At 38.9% G+C, this 14,664-nt stretch overlaps 1 protein-coding gene across 1 annotated transcript in view; it reads left to right on the forward strand.

The window, feature by feature from the left end:
* Positions 1–14,664, forward strand: part of RGS5 (regulator of G protein signaling 5) — a 183,957-nt gene that overhangs the window by 157,115 nt on the left and 12,178 nt on the right. The gene's annotated exons all lie outside the window — the stretch shown is intronic.

Genomic DNA, 14,664 nt, shown 5'->3' on the forward strand with positions numbered 1-14,664 from the left:
TGTCCCCAGCTATAACAGCAGCAGCAGCACCAGCACTTTCCCTGCTCTCAGTAACACAGAAATGATCTAAAATGGATGCTGCCCTTGCTTATTTATAGGAGGTGGGAGGGTGTGGGAGGAAGGTATGCTGATTGGCCTGGAATGTGTCTGCTGACTGTGATGTTCAGGGTCAAAGTTTGCCTCAATGATGATGTATAGGAGGCGGACCGAACATCGCATATGTTCGCCCGCAGCGGCGAATGCGAGCGTTCGAAGTTCGCCGGGAACCGTTCGCCGGCGAACCGTTCGGTACATCTCTACTGGTAATCCAGCCAGTACATTTGTTATTTTTCAACTTCCTTTCCCAGACCAGGCTGTCTAGAAAAAGTGGCAGTTGGATGGTGGTTACAAACTATTTAACGCTAACAGGAGTGCTTACACTGGTCTGTTTTTATTTATTTGTGTAAAACCTTTTTCCAAAAAAGAAAACAAAACTGTAGCCTTAACTAAGACAAGAATAACCAAAATACTGATGGCCTTTATCGGTATCCCACTTATTAGTAAATCAAAGATATTAAAACATAAGAGTTTATTTCCACAATGTGCACATAACAAATATATATATATATCCAAACACAAAATTATATAGTTAACATACACAGCTCATGTATTATGCCTCGAAGACAGGAGAACTCCCTAAAGTATAACTAGGCATACAGAAACTTCCCAACAACTAGGGTATGGTGCAGCTGTGAGGAGGTCCTGCTGTTCATAATTTTCTTGACATGTTTTGTGGTTGTTACACCTTTCTCGGAAGGACAAGGGCCTCACAAATTATTCTAAATAAAAATGAGAAATAAATCATAATAATACCTTTTGATGAACATTAAACGACTATATAACATACCAAAAACAAGAAGGTGCCATAACTGCCTAAAAAAGTGTTAGCTGGAGTTCGACTTTTATTTGTTGGTCAAGTTCATCTAAATCTGCTAGTGCATCTAATGCTATCCAGGCTGATAATGCTGTTGTTGTCCAAGGGCTGCTCTGTTGTTCCATAGAGTGGAGCCACCCTAATGCTACAGGTGGGTTATTGGCTGGATCACAAGGTGAAATTAAAGTAATAAAAGCCTAAAAAAAATAATTATGCAGCCACCAAAGTTAGGTATTGGTAATCTGCAAATAATTAAATTCATTTTTGGGATTAGATACACTTTAAAGTGGAACTAAAGATGCGGAACTAGCTCCATCAGACACCTACTATGTCCCTCGTTAGTACAAGCATCTTCCTCCTAGCTTCTTTTGGGTGCTGATATTTGGTCATCTCGATTGACCGGTGCGGGTTGACCTAACTCTACTGCATGCGCAGGGTTCATTCATCATGGCCATTGCATGTCTCTTCTGCAAAAAAAGCCTGTCTGATGGCAATTTTTTTGCTAAAAGTAGACTTTAGTTCCATTTTGAGATATGACTAAGTCCACTGATAATACATAAGAGGTTATATCCACGGACATATCATATCCAATGATATCCAATTACAAATATCTTCCTCTCAGGGAGGATCTGCTGTCCCAAGGACTGATCTTCCATCTTGCTTTACAGTCGCTGGCTTTGACGGCTTGGCTGTTGAACGCCAGGTGCTGGAGGATAGGGGTTTATCTGAATCGGTGATTTCTACACTGTTGAAAGCTAGGAAATTTACTTCTAGGAAGGTCTACCATCGTACATGGAAGACGTACATTGCGTGGTGTGAGTCGCTTGGGGTTCATCCTCGCTCCTTCTTGGTGGCTCACATCTTAACCTTCCTTCAAGAAGCGCACAATATATATAAATAAATTGCCTTTTGCTGATATGTTTATGTTGGATCCTAAATATGGAATCATACTAAGGTTATGTTATCTGATATGGCCAGTTCTGGGTTGGAGATCAGGATAGGGCTTACATGTTGGGTTGTTATTCTTTTTAAATATTGGAAAGCATGGATAATAAATGGCTGCACTGGTGCCAGTTTTGGATATTTTTTATAAACATAGCTGAATGTAATTTAGCTTGCTACTGTTATTAATGTACCATAAATTATTGTTTCTCAAATACAAAGGGCAGTTTCTCTTGTTTTTTTTTTTATTTTTATTTTATTTTTATATTGAATATTGTTGTTATAATCCCAGTCTGACATCTTATCATGTTGTTGAGTAATCTGTCTGTGTCTGGCACCATTAGGACAGCCCTGCCCAGCAACAAAATGTCTCAGGAAGTGACTGTAGTGCTAAGATATATATACATATAGTGCCATTACCATTCCTAACAAATCATGTCATTCATCCGTTTGTAAATCTCGCCCTCTGGTTCTAGGTAGCATCTACTTTCATGATAAAGCACAATACACTAGTGTAACAAAATGTGAAAACCCTTTTTTTTTTTCACGATTCTAGGGAATGTGTAACGTAATGAAATTGTAATAGACAGGCACTGGAAAGGTTAACTCTAATTACTGCACACCTACACAAGGCAGGTGCACCGCACAGCTGTAAGCAAGGAAACATGTGAATTTTGCATGGACAGGAGTGAATTCTGTACTTCGTTTCTATGGAGCTGTTACAAAGGTCAGGTTTAAAATGAAGTATTGTTTTAAAGGAACATAATTTGGAATATGAAAACTGACTTGCGATGAATTCACAGCTAGAGCCAGGTTAATTGCAGACTTAGTGAATGTATACCAATAGTCTTATTACATTTAATACACTTATTTATTTTAATATCACGGAACACACATTTTTTAAGGGATAATGATGTGTTGAAGAAACAGTAAAATCAGAGGGCAGACATACCTAAAGTATAGGTTATACCATGTATTAACCCTTTAAAAGGAATGAGGAAACCACGTGAAATGTAAACCTGACATACTGCAGGAATGAGAGACCACCACACTGATGCCCTCACTATAGTCCAGGTTTATTCCATAGAGCAGTGATGGCTAACCTTGGTACCCCAGATGTTTTGGAACGGAACTACATTTCCCATGATGCTCCACTACACTGCAGAGTGTATGAGCTTCATGGTAAATGTAGTTCCTAAACATCTGGGATGCCAAGGTTCGCCATCACTGCCATAGAGCAACCTTTCTCAACTTTTGGAAAAAAGGAGGAACCCTGGAAAAAAAAGCTTCTTGACTCAGAGAACCCCTGATAATAATTACTATATTTACAGCTTATGGGACATTAGAATGATGGTTTTGGGGAAGAATGCTCATTACATTTGTGGTCAGTGGTAAAAATCCTACCTCTAGAGATAGCTAAAAAAGATCATTGCTGTCAGTGGTAGCTTATCTGAGAGACAGAAATGTCTCAATTCTCAAGGAACCTCTGGCAACCTCTGGATGAACCCTAGTGGAGAAAGGCTGTCATAGAGAAACCACAATCCACCCTTGGACTGTACCCCCCCCCCCCCCGAGCATTTTACCCAATATAACTAATTCTATGAGGCCTTTTACCCAATATAACTAATTCTATGAGGCCCTATTGGGTGAAATGCACCAGTGATGTGCACGAGGGAAAAATTTGTTTAGTTTCATATTCGTTTGTGAAGTTAATAGTTCATTTTCCTCATATTCAAAATATTGGAATGATTTATTTTCAGAATTTGTTTTATATATTTACATTAATTTCGTATATTCGTTATTTTCAAATTAGATTTTCAGAAGACAGCTATATTTGTTTTTTTTTTATTATACTCTTTTTTTTTTTAACTTATTCTATTTTTTTTCTATTCAATTCTATTATTTTCATTTCTGCTCTATTGCATTCCTTTATTTTCTATTTTTTTTTATGTTGTATTATGTTCCATTCTATTCTTATCTATTCTTTTATTTTCTATTTTATTCTATTCTTTTCAGCTAGAGCCACGTAATTGCAATCTCAGTGAATAGATACCAATAGTTTAATTACATTTAATACACTGTTTTATTTTAATATCATTTTTTTAAGGGATAATGATGTGTTAAAGAAATAGTGAAATCAGAGGGCAGTCATACATGAAGAATAGGTTAGACTATGTAATAAACCTATAGGAGGAATGAAGAAAACACGTGAAATGTAATGCAGGAATGAGAGACCACCACACCGATGGCCTCACCTAATAAATCCTGATTGTATCACTATTTTTGTGTCGGTGTATTGGCAGGTCCAGTTATATGGTGGGTCATCCCTGGAAACAATAGTAGAACTCAATAGGGTTGATTTACTAAAACTGGAGAGTGCAAAATCTGGTGAAGCTCTAGATAAAAACCAATAAGCTTCTTTTTTTTTTTTGTCAAAGCTTAATTGAACAAGCTGAAAGTGGTAGTAAACTCTGTTATACTACTTGTACCTACAAGTAAGCCTATAATGAGGCTTACCTGTAGACACTGTGAATATCTCTTAAACTTGCACAGTTTAGGAAATATTCAGAGTGCATGCAGCCGGTGACATCATTTTCTACCATTTTTGAGGCTACTCAAATATGGCAGTTCCAGAACTTTTTCACAGAGAATGCTCCTAAAAATAATTTATATAGACTTATTTATTGGACTCCTTTATAAAAAACAAAAATGAATCAAAGAACTATTATGTGAAGAATAATTCTGATACTCATTAGTTAAATGTTAACATTAGTTAAATGTTAATAAGAGCTGATACATAATTGCTTCATATGTTCTTTGACTTAAAGTGTTTATAAAGCCAAAAATGTTTTATTTTGAATGGAGTGTGAAAGGATTAGAACCCCTTTTGGGTTTTTACTGCTATCCAGGGCTCTGCTGGAAATTTACCTTCACTTCCTGCAGATGATGTAATTTACCATAGCGAAAGCAAGGAGACATCTCCTATTTCAGATTTTCCTTTCTAGAAAAGATGAGAAAAAATTATAGGAACAAAAAGAACTTGGCATACACTTTTAAAATTCAATACACACTATATTGTCAAAAGTAGTGGGACAACTGCCTTTACATGCACATGAACTTTAATGGAATCCCAGTATTAATCTGTAGGGTTCTATATTGAGTTGGCCCACCCTTTGCAGCTATAACTGCTTCAGCTTCAAATCATTTGGTGGAGGGGGGGATTATGGTGTGGGTTTTTTTTTTCAGGGTTTCGGCTTGACCTCTTAGTTCCAGTGAAGGAAACTCTTAAGGCGTCAGCATACCAAGACATTTTGGACAATTTCATGCTCCCAACTTTGTGGGAACAGTTTGGGGATGGCCCCTTGCTGTTCCAAGATGACTGCGCACCAGAGCACAAAGCAAGGTTCTTAAAGACATTGATGAGCGAGTTTGAGGTGAAGGAACTTGCACAGAGACTGCACAGAATCCTGACCTCAACCCAACAGAACACCTTTGGGATGAATTAGAGCGGAGACTGCAAGCCAGGCCTTTTAGTCCAACATTAGTGCCTGACCTCACAAATGCACTTCTGGAAGAATGGTCAAACATATAGACACACTCCTAAACCTTGTTGACAGCCTTCCCAAAAGAGTTGAAGCTGTTATAGCTGCAAAAGGTGGACTAACTCAATATTGAACTCTACGGACTAAGGCTGGGATGCCATTAAATTTCATGTGCGTGTAAAGGCAGGCATCCAAATACTTTTGACAATATTATGTATCTTCTGTTACTTATTGTATGGGAACTTTGGCTGGGGAGCAAAGCACTTGTGGAGTTAGAACATCTCAGTTGTAGTCATGCCCAAGAAAAGTCATTTGCTGTATAAATTATGGCACATTGCATGCACTTTCCTACTAAAAAAGGTAAATTAGTTAAAATGACTAAGGAACATGTTGAGAGGAGCAAGACAAATAGTGGAAGACACAAAAGTCGAATTCAGATTTGATAGCAGTAGTTGAAGTAAGATGTTCTGGAATTTCAGAATAAACCTTGTCAGTTATGATTGATTTGTTTTGATTCATGGCTTTTCCCTGACTATTTATTATCTTTAGAATTAAGTGCTTTTTAAATATCTAATACAAACTTCAATAAAACTTTTGTTTCTAAGTAAGCCTGAAATAGATTTCCTCGTAGATTTGATATTTGTTGAAGTTTGTGGTGTTTGCCAAAAAAACAATGCTGCCTATGTCTGTTCACTCCATTTATGGATAAATTCTATTCGTAATCTTGTGTGGTTTATTGTGTTGAAAGTTCTTTTAGTTCTGAGAGGTACTGCAGCATTGGTCCAATTCAGCAATTAGTGAAAGTCATCTTGAAGCGAAACTCAACCCACCGATCTTTTTCCTAAAACATTTAAGCCGGCCATAGACGGGTCCAAATTTGGCCAGTTCAGCAGAAATTAGCCACATTTTAATCCATGCATGGGCATGCTGGTTGTACTAAAATTGATCCAGCAATCGACTATCATCCTGTTATCTTTTGTTTGTTCAATCGCTGCCGGTGGCTATAGCCACACGCAGTGACCATTGTATTTTGACGGCAGGGAAATCTCCCACCTATCAACACTGAATGCATTGATTAGGGAATCAAGCAATTTTCTTTTCTTCAACCCGTGGATGAAGGAAAAAAATCGGTTTTGTCTTCCACTCAAGGCATGTCCTACTGATAGCAGTCACAGTTACTGGTGTCTTTATGTCGACTGAACAGTCAAATGGCTGCTGTCAAGACCGACATGTGCAGTACCATGGCAGATCAAACAGAGGCTAAGATGGCAGCTTCCTTGTCTGTAAAGAATTGAAGAGTTTAGTTCTGTTTTAAGGTCCTTTCTGCCAACATATTTATGATAAGTTAACAACCGTGTATTTTTTTTTTTTCTTAGCAGTGATGTTAAAGCAGAACTAAACCCTCCTCTCCTTTACAGCCAAAGAAGCTGCCATCTTAGCTTCTGAAAAAAAATAGTCCTGGTGCACCGCATACTAGCTCATTATGAAATACTTACCTTAGAACGAGCCCCCGCCGTGCCAATCCGCTTACCTGTATGACGGGCAACATGTCCAGTCGCCCATCTTCCGTGATCACGGCATCCGGCCATCTGATTGGCCGGAGCCGCGGTGACGTCACTCCCGCGCACGCGCGCGGGAGCCGACGGTCACGGCACGGGGCTCTGAAGGAACGGCAGCAGCGGCCGTTCCTTCAGAGCGCATGCGCCAGTGACGTCACTGGCTGCATGTAAGGTAAATATCTCCTAAACGGTACATGTTTAGGAGATATTTACAGTACCTATAGGTAAGCCTTATTATAGGCTTACCTATAGGTAAAAGTGTCAGAGGAGGGTTTACTTCCTCTTTAAGGGGGAGATTTACGAAAGGCAAATATACTGTGCACTTTGCACACTGCAAGAGCAGCTGCTCCAGAGATTAGTAAATGAGCAGGAGCTCTGCTGACTTCCATCATCCAATCACATGTAAGCAAAAATGCTGTTTTTTTTTTTAAATTTACCTTGCACGCGATTGGATATTCTTTGCAAAGTGAAGCTTTACCTCATTTACCAAGCTCTGGAGCAACTGCACTTGCAAAGTGCAACTTCACTTTGCAAAGTTCACAGTCTATTTGCCTTTATGAAATCACCCCCTAAGTTAAACATTTACTTTAGGGTTCACCCATGACACTTTCTTCCGTTCTCAAAATAAATTCTAATTATTCGTAGAGCTAAAAGGTAAAGCTGTCTCTTGTCTGAATATTTTGCCCTAAGCAGAACAGCTGAGTAGTTTCAGAGCCTGAATATTGCACGTATTAAAAGTTTGGACTTTCCTTCCCATGATGATCTCCCAAAGCAGAACACAGATGTTTTATCCCAAAGGAGCAGGTCCTGCCACATACTGCGGATGTTGAATGTCCCAAGGGAGCCTTAGTGACCCGGACTATGCTCAGACACTTGTGTAAATATTTAATGCTGCAGCCTGTGACATGCGGTACTATGAAAACCGCCACTCTGGAGCTGGAGCCTGGCCAGATGGACGACTGGCAGAAGAGGGTTTTCTAATAAGAATATTTCCTGAGAATGAGCACTGCTTTCAGTGATCAGAGTGGAAAGCCTATTATGTATGTATATACACACAGAGTGACTACTATACTAAATTTATTATATACAAACTTAGATGCTAAACAAGAGGTGCTCTTACTGCTAAAGTGCCATTATAGATTAAAAAAACATTTCAAAGATATCACAAATATCTTTAAAAACGTTTTGTTTTTAAAATGGGCATAACTAAAAAATAAAATAAGCATTGTGGGGCATTTCTATTATTGTGTTAATAGTGATGTTGCTTAGTAGTCAACAGAGTGAACTCTCCTGCAGTATTACAGCCCAAATGAGGTGCAAATGCCAAAAAATACAGTACATTTAAGTAAATTACCATGGATCCCACTTAAACTCTACAGTTTATAAAGTCATGAAAAACCAAGATCTAGGATTCAATGATATTTATTAATATACACAACCCATAAAAATTTAAGAAACACTTTGAAAACACATCAGATCTCAATGGGGAAAAATATTGTGCTGGATATCTATACTGATGTGGACTGGGTAAGGGGTTGTGGGTGCATTAGCGTAATATAATAGGGATATTGTGTATTTATGTTACTTTTTGATTACATATTTTATGTACTAATTGTTATTGGGATAGGGGATGGTGCTGTAACTTTGGGGGTTTGTGTTTGGTCTGTCTCCCTATTTAAAATTTGTGTGCACTGCTGCTTGTTGTCAATGCTTGCTTAACCCCCTTAGCGGTATCCCCGAGCGTGACTCGGGGTGGATTTTTTATGCTACTATCGGTATCCCCGAGTCACGCTCGGGGTGGATGTGCAGAGCGTGCAGTGGTGTCTCTTACCTTCTCCTGGCGATCCAGCGATGATCTCCCATTGCTCCCAAGATCCCCGCCGCTCGTCCGTCGGTATGATGACTTCCTGGTTCCGTTCCCTGCAGCAGCAATGGTGCATGGGAGCGGAACTGGGAGGGAAATTCAAATGTTGCACAAAACACAAACACATAACATTTATATTATATTATATTATATTATATTATATTATACATATATATATATACACACATATATATATACACATATATACACACACACACACATATATATATATATATATATATATATATACACACACACACATATATATATATATATATATATATAGATAATATATAACGCATGAATTATAATCTAATCAATAATATAATTTTATTATATAATATTATATAATATATATATATATATTATATTATATTATATAATAAAATTATATTATTGATTAGATTATAATTCATGCGTTTGTGTTTCAAATGTATCACATCAGGGATGTCTACTAGAGTCTTGTTTTGGTCAGGTTTAAGTCAGTAATTACTAAGAATTGTAGGCCTATAATACATAACGCCAAATTTCCATGCAAAAAATTGTACCGCTTTTGGTACATAATTCCTGACATAATCATACCGCCAGGGAGGTTAAGGAAAGAGTCTTCTGTGGCCGTAAGCGTCAATTTGTCCTATGGTGGCGAAAAAATGTTTTTCTTATACTTATCTTTGATGGAGTGCCAGTGATAACTCGTAGTACAAAGTATAGCGGCTATGCTGCCTGTCACTGGTTTCTGAAGTATACATGGCGTCTTTTTATGATTCAAGTATGAATAAACTGACAACCAGCAAAATCAACTGTAGACATACAGATGTAGGTATTGTTTGTTCAAATACCTCAGCTGTGAGGAAATTAGGGAGTTTTCAGGTTTATAAATAGCCATAAAAAGTTGCTCTAAACCCAGACTGGATGACATTTATTTTGCTAAAACATTCATATCATAAACAGTTGCCATGATTTTTTCTTTTATAAAATATTGTTCATATTTATACTTCATCCTTATGTGTACACCAAGGCTACTGGTCTCCTCCAGTCTCCTTGGAACCCCTTTCTGTTTACATGCATACATTCCATTGGCGGTTAGCTCTTGGTGGAATGACGGAATGTCCCTGCACAATAAACATCGGCATGGCCACTTTTAGTCTCCACTGGAAACAAACAACAGGGTGACAATGCATGAGAGTAATTGGGAGACAGGGGCAAAGCATTGTCAGGCCATAAGAGCCTGGACTAGATCCTTAGTGGCAGTATTACCGGGTATCATGTAAATAAAGGCTTGAATTCATAAGATATTAAACATGACTTTTTAAATGCATGATAGAGATTATAGGAGATTTTCATTCCTGAGTTTGGATTTTCTTTTTTGGATTCAGATATGCTTACATTTTTTCTACTACAAGTTTCATCCCCTGACAAGGTTATGGCATTTTTTCCCATATAAATCGAAACATTACAAAGCTGTTTCTAACCTTCTAAGCAATAACCTTCAAAAATCCCCACTTTTCTGGCAAGCATTATCCCACTGTATTTTATTGTATCAATTGGAGTGTTAGGAATGCTGCATCCAAATGAGAAAGGCACATTTAATATCCAGCTCAAGAGAGGCAGCTCTCTGTTATGCTGAATATACCTGAGGGTCCCCAGAAAGATCTAAGCAAAGTGTAAAAGGATGAGAGCACCAAAGGTTACTGCAACTCCTGTAAAAGTTTATTAATTTTGATATAAGGTCAGGAGACAAAGCCAATGCGTTTTGGAGGTTTCAAGGCTCCTCTTTTTAGGGCTTGGAAGCTGGCTGCAAACAAGTCTTATACTGGAAACTCAATTTAAATGCGACACAAGTTATAATGTCTGTGGTGTAATCTCCAACTGACTGTCTGTCAATATACCCACTCAGCAAAGGGGCACAGAGGAACAAACAAGGATTTCTTCAGAACAACAAAAGGTAGGAATCTGCAACAAAGTTTGTTAACCACTTAAGCCCCGGAAGATTTTACCCCCTTCCTGACCAGGGCCTATTTTGCGATTCGGCACTGCGTGATTTTAACGGACAATTGCACGGTCATGCGACGCTGTACCCAAATGAAATTGACGTCCTTTTTTCCCACAAACAGAGCTTTCTTTTGGTGGTATTTGATCACCTGTGCGATTTTTTGATCATGCGCTATAAACAAAAAAAGAGCGACAATTTTGCAAAAATAACAATATTTTTCACATTTTTTTATATGAAATTCCCCCAAAAAAATGTAAAAATCAAAATTTTTTAACATTTTAGGCCAATTTGTTTTCTGCTACATATGTTTGGTAAAAAAAAATCGCAAAAAGCGTATTTTGATTGGTTTGCGCAAAAGTTATTGTGTTTACTAACTAATGGAAAGATTTTTGTCATTTTTATTGTTTTTTTTGTTTTAACGAGTAATGGCAGCGATCCGCGATTTTTTTTGCGGGACAGCAACATTGCGGCGGACAGATCGGACCCTTGACTGACATTTTTGACACTTTTGGGGGTACCAGTGACATTACTACAGTAATCAGTGCTATACATATGCACTGTTACTGTAAAAATGACACTGGGAGGGAAGGGGTTAACTTTATTGGAGAGGGAGGGGTTAAGTGTGTCCCTAGGGGCGTGCTTCTAACTGTGATTGGATGTGGCTGTGTGTGTGTAACAGCAGAGATCAACAGTCCTACATAGCAGGACCGTATGATCTGTGCTTTTACACAGGGGAGAATGACAGGCGGCTGTGTTTACATTAGCCGCCTGCCTTTCTCCCTCTCCACCCGACGATTGCCAGTGACCGGCGGACATTGGGTCCGCCGGTCACACGCGCGGGCTGCTTAGGGAACGAGCGGCTCCCAGGCTAGTGACGTACCGGTACGTCGCTTTGCCTGGGAGGGGCTGACCGCCGCCGTATGTAGTCGGGCGGCAGTCGGCAAGTGGTTAAAATCCCTGCATTGTACATAGAGGGGAATATTTATTTCTCAACAAAAATGGAGTTACGCTTTAATTCTGCATAAAACATTTAACAGTGTCATTTCGAGAGATAATTTACGAGGGTGTGTTTAGGGTTGGAATTTGGGGTGGGGCAGGGGTTGGGCAGGGCAGGGGTTTGGTAGGTAGAAAGAGAGAAAGGTGATGGCACATCCAGAAAATATGTTCAAAAATGCTTTATTATAAATCCATGAAACACGGTGCAAAAGTTCTCATAAATGCGTTTCATGCTCTCATGCATACTCATTACAGCACGGGTGGGGCAACTGGTGGGGAGTAAAGCCCCGTACACACGTACCGAATGTCGGCCGAACGATCGGCCGTCTTTTGTCCGGTGCTGTCCTGTCGGTTGAAAAGTGCTAAAGACTGCACACGAATTTTGTCGGCCAAAAACAGCCGACTGCAGAAGTGATGTCATGTGATGGTTAACTTTCCGTGTGTTTTTTCTTTTCTGAGCATGCCCAGTCTTGCTCATCTGCTGTTTGTCGGCCGAATTCTGTACTGACTGGCGAACAATCGGCCGTTCTGGTGTTGGCCAACAAAATTTTTAATGCCTGCACACCAGATTCTGTTCGGCCGAAAAGTCGCAGTCGGTTGTCGGAAGCATCATACTAACAAGCCGACAATCGGCCGATCGGTTGGTGGCCGAATATTTACGGCCCACAATCGCTACGTGTGTACGGGCCTTATCTCTTAAAGCCTGGCTAGTAGCTCAGAACTTGTTACGGTATTGTTGACAGTAAAGCTGACATTTAGACATTGGTGTCTTTAGTGATGCTAAACAGAAAGAATGGAGACAACTGAAATATGTATTCACACTGGAACCCCCCTTTAAATGTTTCTTTAATTTGCCTATTTGTATTTTTCACTTGTTGACATGTGGAAGACAGAACATTGGAACAGTACCATTAAAGAGCTCAAACAACCTTGGAATATATTGTTCCTCTTTCATTCAAGCAGCCTGTTTATTATCAGCTGCTTTAGTACTGCTATACAATTTTCATTTATGTCTGTTGACTAACAGTCATGGCTTTTAGCAGCAGTTCATTCTAGTTTCCCTCTTCCACGCTGTGCAGATTGCGCAAATCATTCAGCATTTATGACAAAAAGAAGACTTCACAGCTCACCATCATCATCAAGTCCTCATCCAGAAGTTCAGCATATGTGTAAAAAAAAAAAAAAAACATGAGGCAGACTTTCCTTTCTATAATAAATAATGTGGCTTTATATCCAAGAAGGCATGTACTGTAGATATTTGTGACTATAGGAAAATTGTGCTTACATTAGATTGTAAGCTCTTCTGAGCAGGGTCCTCTTAATCCTCTTGTATTTTATTGTATTGTAGCTGTATTGTCTCCCTGTTATATTGTAAAGCGCTGCGTAAACTGCTGGCGCTATATAAATCCTGAATAATAATAATAATAATAATAATAAAGGAAAAATGAAATGCTGACCACATATCTGCTGCTGATATACGTTTACCAGAATCGATTTGCATTTTCTTCTGGTAATCTACTGGGTAACCACTGGAGGGTAGTCCTGTGTGTTGTGAGCTGCCTAATCTGATCTAGTGAGTTCCCAAATGTTTTTGTTCTCTCACTATTGTATGAACTCACATGAAGTTCCCATTGCTTCTTAGGTGTTATTTTCTTCACCGGAGTCCCAAAATTGCCTGTGCGCATACAGCACTTATACAGTGTTCATACAAAATTATCAACGAACCCTCTGCACACTGTTATATACTCTTAAATACTTATAGTAAAACTATTGCAGGAAAGCATGGATTTTTGGTTTGCATATTTTGTAATACATGTTAAACCTAGCCGGCTGTGCTGAAATTATTCCTCATTGACTACTAACTACTCAATACTTAAAGCTTAACTCCATTTTTGTTGAAAAAAAAACATTCCCCTCTGGGTGATCCATGTACATTACAAGAATTTTAACAAACTTTGTTGCAGATTCCTACCTTTTGTTATTCTGAAGAAATCCCTGTTTGTTTCTCTGTGCCTCTGTGCTAAGTGGGCAAAATGGGAATGGTTTCATATTTATCAGCTGTGGCAGCTGCAGAGCTCTAATGAGTAAAGCTGCTGGGCCTGCATCCCTTTAGACGTGTTCCTATTGGGAGTATCTCACCAAAAATTACATTTTTGTTGCAGGGGATGCCAGAAATATGACTTGTATCTTAGTGCAGACTTCTGGGAAAATTGGTGAGCCAATCACACAAGCAGGAAATTATGTTTCTGGGGTGTGGTCAGTATACATTCTGTGTACGGAACAGCTCCAGGTAGCCATATTGCATTGCATTTTCAGAAAATTACAACAGTTGCAGATTTAAAAGGAAAAGTAATTTTTAATAACATTCAATTACAATATGATTTGTGTCACAATTGTATACACTATATTGTTTTTTCTTTCTTTTTTTTTTTGATCCCATCCGAAAGGGGAGTAACCCTTTAATGCATAGCATACTTTAAGTTTTTTAAAGCCATGGACATAAGGTTTATTATGGAATAAAACTGCTTGCAACAGATCAGCTCAGCCCTTGGCATTCCCTAAAGCTGTACAGTACAGCCATACCTATACCAGAAAGGTTGCCCAGACCAGTTCACGAACAGCTGTATTCTGCGTCTGACAAGCTGTCGATCCGAGTCATTTTTCAAAAAAGTGGCCGGCCACCCAAAGCCACCTTAGTGCTTCCCCGCAGTGTGCATCTCCTTCTGTGTCTGATAAAAAAAAGTAGGGGGTTCTGCTATGGGCAACCAATGTACCTTTAATGCTGCTGCCTCCACTAAAACTGAAAAAGATTCATGAGGTTTATAAAGTGGGAATGGCGCTGTTTTATGTATGAT

The sequence above is a fragment of the Pelophylax lessonae genome (assembly GCF_965119305.1).
Source record: "Pelophylax lessonae genome assembly, chromosome: 8".
In the NCBI taxonomy this organism is placed as follows: domain Eukaryota; kingdom Metazoa; phylum Chordata; class Amphibia; order Anura; family Ranidae; genus Pelophylax; species Pelophylax lessonae.